The sequence below is a fragment of the Oryza sativa genome, chromosome 7, assembly GCF_034140825.1.
Source record: "Oryza sativa Japonica Group chromosome 7, ASM3414082v1".
Taxonomy (NCBI): Eukaryota; Viridiplantae; Streptophyta; class Magnoliopsida; order Poales; family Poaceae; genus Oryza; species Oryza sativa.
In genome coordinates, this window is record NC_089041.1 from 550,265 (window position 1) to 556,591 (window position 6,327).

The window sequence follows — 6,327 nt, forward strand, 5'->3', positions numbered from 1 at the left end:
GCTCTCTGTATATATAATATATATATAATAGAATTATGGGAGTATTTAATTCTATATGTAGATCGATATTACACCAAGTTCCTAATTGCATTTAGGGATTGAAATTTAATATATTAAACCCCTCCATATAAACTAACATATAAATAAATTGAACTAAAGTGCTATTGTGTTAATAACGGTCTCATTAGAAAATTATAGAATCTTTAATAAACCTTAAATATTGGACAATATTAAATTTTGGGCAAATTCACATTTGAACACTTAATACGGTCACCCAAATGCTTAGGAGTAAATACAAATTTAATTTGCAACTTTTCTGAATTTATAAATCAACCAAAACCCTAAAAGAAGAAAAATAGGAAAACTTTGACAAATATATAATAATAATAAGAATTAACCCTAATTAAAAATTCAAATAAATTATATAAATAAAATATGAGTAATATTAATCTAGAATAAATCCATTGGTTGGAATGACACAAATATTGGGTAAACTTCATTTATACAAAATCTAGGATTTATAGAATCAAATTTACACAAGAAATGGACTAAAATCGGGATAAATAGGAAAAGTCACTGTTCATTACGGCATAGGTGTTCGATGTGGTCCCCTAGCCCTCCCCCCTCCTCTCCCACCACGGCGCCCTAGCTGGCCGTGCGCCCCGCGCCCCTGCCCCGCTGCGCGCCCGTCCCATCGCCGTGCGCCGAGCCCCGCTCCTCCGCACGTGCCGCCGCCGTCGCCGTCACGTCGTCGCGTGTCGCCGTCACATCACCGCTCGCCTCGAGCGCCGCGCCGTTGCCGTTGCCGCGCCGTCTCCATCCCGCCGCGCGCCATCGCCGTCCCGTCGACTCCACTACCGCGCCGCGCGCCGTCCTGTCGCCGCGCCACACTCCATCGCATCGCCGTCGTCTGTCGCGTCGTCTCGAGCCCCTCCCCTCCGCGCGCGCTGCCGCCGTCGCCCCCGCGTCGTGCCCCATGCCGCGCCACCTCGCGCCCCGCACCCCTACCGCGCCGTGCGCGTCACTGTCGCCACGCCGCTGTGCCGCTCGCCCGTCGCCATGTGCCGCTGCCGCGCCCCGAGCCCCGCGCCGCTGCGCCATGTCACCTGTCGCCGTCCCGTCGCCGTCGCGCCCCACGCCGCCGTGCCGCGTCGCCGTCGTCATTAAGCACTGCCCGCCCCCTCCACCTATATAAACCCCTCCCCCTTGCCGCCCATTGCTTCCCACACCACCCTCACCACCTCCCCTCCCTTTCCCCTCTCTTTCCCGTCCCCGGCGTCGCCACCTCTTCGGAAGCCGCCGCCGCCGCTGAGCCGACGCGCCCCGCCGCTGCGCTGTACCTCGTCGCCGCGCCGTGCTCCGACGTTGACCCCGCCGCCGCGTCTCCGTCGACCCCACCGTCAGTCCGGTGAGCCTTCCCCTCCCCCACCGCTTGACGCCGCGCCGTGCCGCCCGCCAGTTCCAGCCGAGCCGCGGGAGGAAGCAAAGAGGTAGCAGAGAGAGAGAAGAGAAAGGAGAGGAGAGATTAGAGTGGGCCCCACGTGTTTAGTGAATAGTAATTCCCTTCTTAATCTTTATTAGTTGAGTCTATTACATGTGGGTCAGGGTGGTTAAAAATCTAATTATTGAGGTTTTATAATCCTGAGTCTATGACATGCGGGCCCTACCGGGTTTAATGGCCGGTTTGACCCTAGTCAAAGGAGTCGGGCCCACCTGTCATTTGCCCATATGATTCCTTTAGAAAGAAAAATAAAATAAAATAAAAGAAAATAGGAAGACCCCACCTGTCAGTCACTATAGCCTGTGGATAAGGTTGTATTAAAAATAAATGAATTAGGAACAGTACCATTTCACAATTATTAGAATTAATTCAAATTTGAATCTTTACACTAGCATAACTTATTCATTTTAACTCGGATTTGAGTGAAACTTGAACCTAAATTCATCTAAATTCATAAGCTTTCCAATGATATATAATTCACTATTCAATAAAATATATTTATAATTATAAATTAATTAATATCAAATGATTAGATAATAGTTAACCTAAATAGTGTGCCAATAAATAAAAAAAATGGATATTGTACAGTAGCATAATTATCTTTAATATGTCTTGTCACTGTAGCAACCAAATAAATTAGTTATAATCAATCCTTCAAATTAATGGGTGTAAAGGAAAATATTAGTGCCATTTACTAGCCTATGTCCAAATATAATTAATTCTATGACTTATAAATTATTTACATAAAGTTTAGCCTCATATTTTCTAACTAAACTATAAACACACATAGATGAATCTTTAACTTGTTTAGGAGAGTAATCACAGAGCTAGTTGTATTTGGACCACTTAAAAAAATTAGTTGATTCAATGTCATGTGAAGTAGAATATATATATATATAGTCGGTTGATATCCATTAGTTAACCAAATAGAGCCATCTTAAAATCAACATGTATTGTATAGCTTACAGTAAAAAGAAACTACTCAAATATATGATCCAATAATAAGATATTGTTGCTTACACATAAACTATACATCCCATTATAGTGGTACGGTATAGTATTAATTTGCGTGTTGCATATATGAAATTAAGAGAGAGTGTATGACAAACATGTATATTAGATAAATACTAGTTATAAATCTTGACCTCATATAATTATAATTATAGTTTAACTGTAAATTAGGATTATTCATTGTAAAATTATGTGATGGGATAATCTGTAACCATAATATGATTAACCTAAACAACTCTAACATACGAAGCATGGATAATTATTAACCTTTTATAATTTATTGTGACAAGTAAAATATGTTCATAATTAAAGTAAAGCTTCCATCAATAAAATAAATAATACAAATGATTCACTGTAATTATTTGATTGATCCTAAATCCATCCGACAACAGAACCTCTAGTATACGACCATTTTATTTAGATAGATGCATGTGTAGCCATAATCCTTCCATAGCCATTAGCTAGACTAAACCACAAATTAGCCAGATACGTATCTCATTCATACTACATTGGCTAGCTCCTAAATAGACCACCATGATAACAGAAAGATTAAGAAACTTTAGCCCTTAGCATGTTGGAACCCATTAGCAAGCGCGAATAATATGAGCAACCTTAGGTTCAACCTCAACAAATATATTTTGTTTGTGCATATTTGATTGTTGCTTGAATATTGGTTTTTCTAGCGTATTATAGACTTTGTGTATCGGATAGTCGTGAGGCAACGTCAGCAACTTCCAGGAGGTGAAGGTTGATCAAGAATTATATCAAGAATAAGGACTATCCTGAGCAAGGCAAGTCATCACTATTCCTTGAACATGTTGATCCCAATTGCGAAATTGTTTTGTTTACAAATAAAATTGCATGCAATGATGAACATCGTACTTGTGATTATGCCATGCCTTGATTATTGTTTACCCTTAAATCTTTGTAACCATGTTTACGTATGAGTCCCTAGTCAACTATGACAATTGCTTAGAAATGCTATTCTAGAATCATGCATACTCATATTTATCAAATGCTATATGCTTGGGCAATTACCTTTGGGAAGGTAATTGAGATGCGGCATGTGGAGACATGAGCGCCACATTGCCATGATGTTGATGACATGATTTGTGAAAGGAGAAATAAAATTAAACAACTGTTTTCGACTGGGGCGGATGGAGGATTTGGGTGGTATCTGGAAAAGGCTAGTACCGTCCCCAGTCAATTAAGGACCGAGCCATGAAGTTAAGCATGAAACGACCCCCGTACAACCGTACTTCTCGAAGGGATATAGACCTAGCGGATTAGATAGCCGAGCGGAGGCAGTATCCCTGCATAGATGGTTCACCCCTGAGTGAGGCAGGTGCGCTACGATGGGACAGCCGTTGAGGTAGGGCCGAGAAGCGTGCCCTACATCGGTGTCGCCATTGGTAGGACTGCCATGAGTGTGTGAGAGAGAGAACTTAACTTGAACCATAATTTAATATGCGTGTGAGACTTCTCTTTCCCGGGAGCGCCAGAACTCCTCTCACTGCTAGAAACATGGACGCCTAGAATGCATGAGGATTTAAGTTCATGGAGCGGGTACTGCCAATGCGAGGTTATCGAAAAGCTTTGCCGTGACGCGTCTCATGTGTTGGGACGAGGCTCATGTGTTGGGCAGTCGCGGAGTGTGGGTAAAGTGTACATCCACTGCAGTGTGAGCAAACCAAATCTATTCGAATAGCCGTGCTCGCGGTTAATGAGCACTGGGACATGTATTACACTTGGCTAGACTCTAAATTCTTAACTTGTGTGGGATGGGATATTGCATGGTGATTTTTATGCTGATGGAGCCACTTCCTGAGAGGAGGGAAGGTGGACGTCCTCAGAAAACCATGACGACTCAATGGCGGGAAGCTATCCTTGGGATCACAATGGATGGTGGACAGAACCGTCGTTGTTTAATGTGAACACTGGAATTAAAATATGATCAGTCTATGATAGGTCTTAGGCTTGTGAAAATATTTGCAAAACGCAGCTTTATGCAAAAGAACCTGAAAGCATTCCTTGAATACCCTCTATCATATGCATTGTTGTTGTGGTGGCTTGCTGAGTACGGTTGGTACTCACCCTTGCTATTTATATATTTTTTAGGAGAGTGTTAAAGAGAAGCCATTGTCGGTACGCTTGCGTATCCCACAAGATGATCGGAGTGCGGTCTTGTTCTAGGTCTCGTTCCCCAGTCGACTGCCTGTGGCATGTTAACCAGGCCCTTATATTATTTTGTCTTCTGCTGTTGTTCTCTGATAGTTGTTGGCCTACCTGGCCCTAATGTAAGTATTTAACTCTTTTAGCCTAAATTCATTCGTGATATGTTGTGATCCAACTATGTATGTGTGTACCAACTACTGATCCAGAGATTGGTACGGATAAACATAGAAGATTTTCGATTTCCAAAATCGGGGGTCTACAGCCTGCACCTGACACAACCCTTCGTGATGGCTTTTGATTCTGACTATAATGTAGCTAAATACTGTTTATGGTGTATGCATGTGTTGGTTATTGTAACTAAAGTATTCTGCTTGGTGCAAGCATGTGAGTTGGTTGATTGGTTAATTATTTGATGTGGTGGTGCCCTTCTATTTCTACCACTGCTGACCGTTCCCGATTTTGCTAGTACATATATTTTATAGCTCACGCATTTTTGGGTTCTTTTCCCTCTACATGAGCTATTCGTGAGCCAGTGATTTTGTTTATCTTTAATTTGTTATATCATATATGATTGTGCAGTGATTACACTCATATCGTACTTTATTTGCAACTGAAAATTTTCTATAATAAAATTTATCGATAAATATATAGATAGCCTAAAAAAATAGAAAACTTTTAGAGGCTAAGGTTACGTTCAGATTGATAGCCTTATATTATAATTTTACGGAACGGTGGGAATACTCGTTATTTATTAGCATTGACCTTGTGAAGAAGCCGTTTTGAACTAAAACTTTATTTCACTTGTTTCAAATTGAAAGAGCTAGCTATTACTTCCTCCGTCCCAAAATATGACAACTTTTAGCCCTTAGAATTTGTCTCAAAATATAATAACTTATCCACCAACATTCTCTTCCCAACCAATAACAACCCTTCACCATTCACTTCTACCTATTTTCTTAATAACCGTGTCCAACTCTAAAACTTCTTATATTAAGGGACGTAGGAATGACTTACTTGATATTTATTGTTTCTTCTGCCAAGTTACCACCAACTTGTCAATTGCTCCATATTTGAATCATAACATTGAAAATGCTACCCCTATGATTTTCTCTACTCCATCTGTCACCTTCTCACCATCCATCTATTGAGGTTGTTCAATACTTTCTCAATCCACCTACCAGCCAATTCAAGTCCTAATTATATAAGTCTAGCTCGTGTTTTCTCCTCAATCCATCCACTTATTTAATCCCCAATTATACGAACCTGGCTTGTGATTTATTCTAATCTAACACTCAGTCAATCCTTACTTGCATAAGTCTGACCCGTTACAAACACGGGTATATTACTAGAGAAAAAACCATTATACTAAATCACGGCTCGTATACTAACGACGGCTGTTGCGAGCTTATTTGTAGCGGAGCTTTCGGGTGTCCCATAGATTAATCTAAACTTACATGGGTTATACATTAAACAAAAAGAACAGAAATTTTACATGAGTCATATGCATCATGTTGGGCTTACTACACCCTCGGTAAAAAAGAAAAAAAAAACTATGCTCAAAATTATGCTAAAAAGTAAAAAGTACGCAACTACTCCTATCAAACATATATTGGAGGATATTAGTATGTTGCATACGAGGC

At 41.0% G+C, this 6,327-nt stretch overlaps 1 long non-coding RNA gene across 1 annotated transcript; it reads left to right on the forward strand.

Moving 5' to 3' along the window:
* Nucleotides 1-1,238: 1,238 nt before the first annotated feature.
* On the forward strand, nt 1,239-5,067 carry LOC136357337 (uncharacterized). The gene is made up of 3 exons (XR_010742609.1): nt 1,239-1,408; nt 3,206-3,303; nt 4,631-5,067. It is a non-coding gene; the product is annotated as an uncharacterized lncRNA (long non-coding RNA).
* The last annotated feature ends 1,260 nt before the right edge of the window (nt 5,068-6,327 follow it).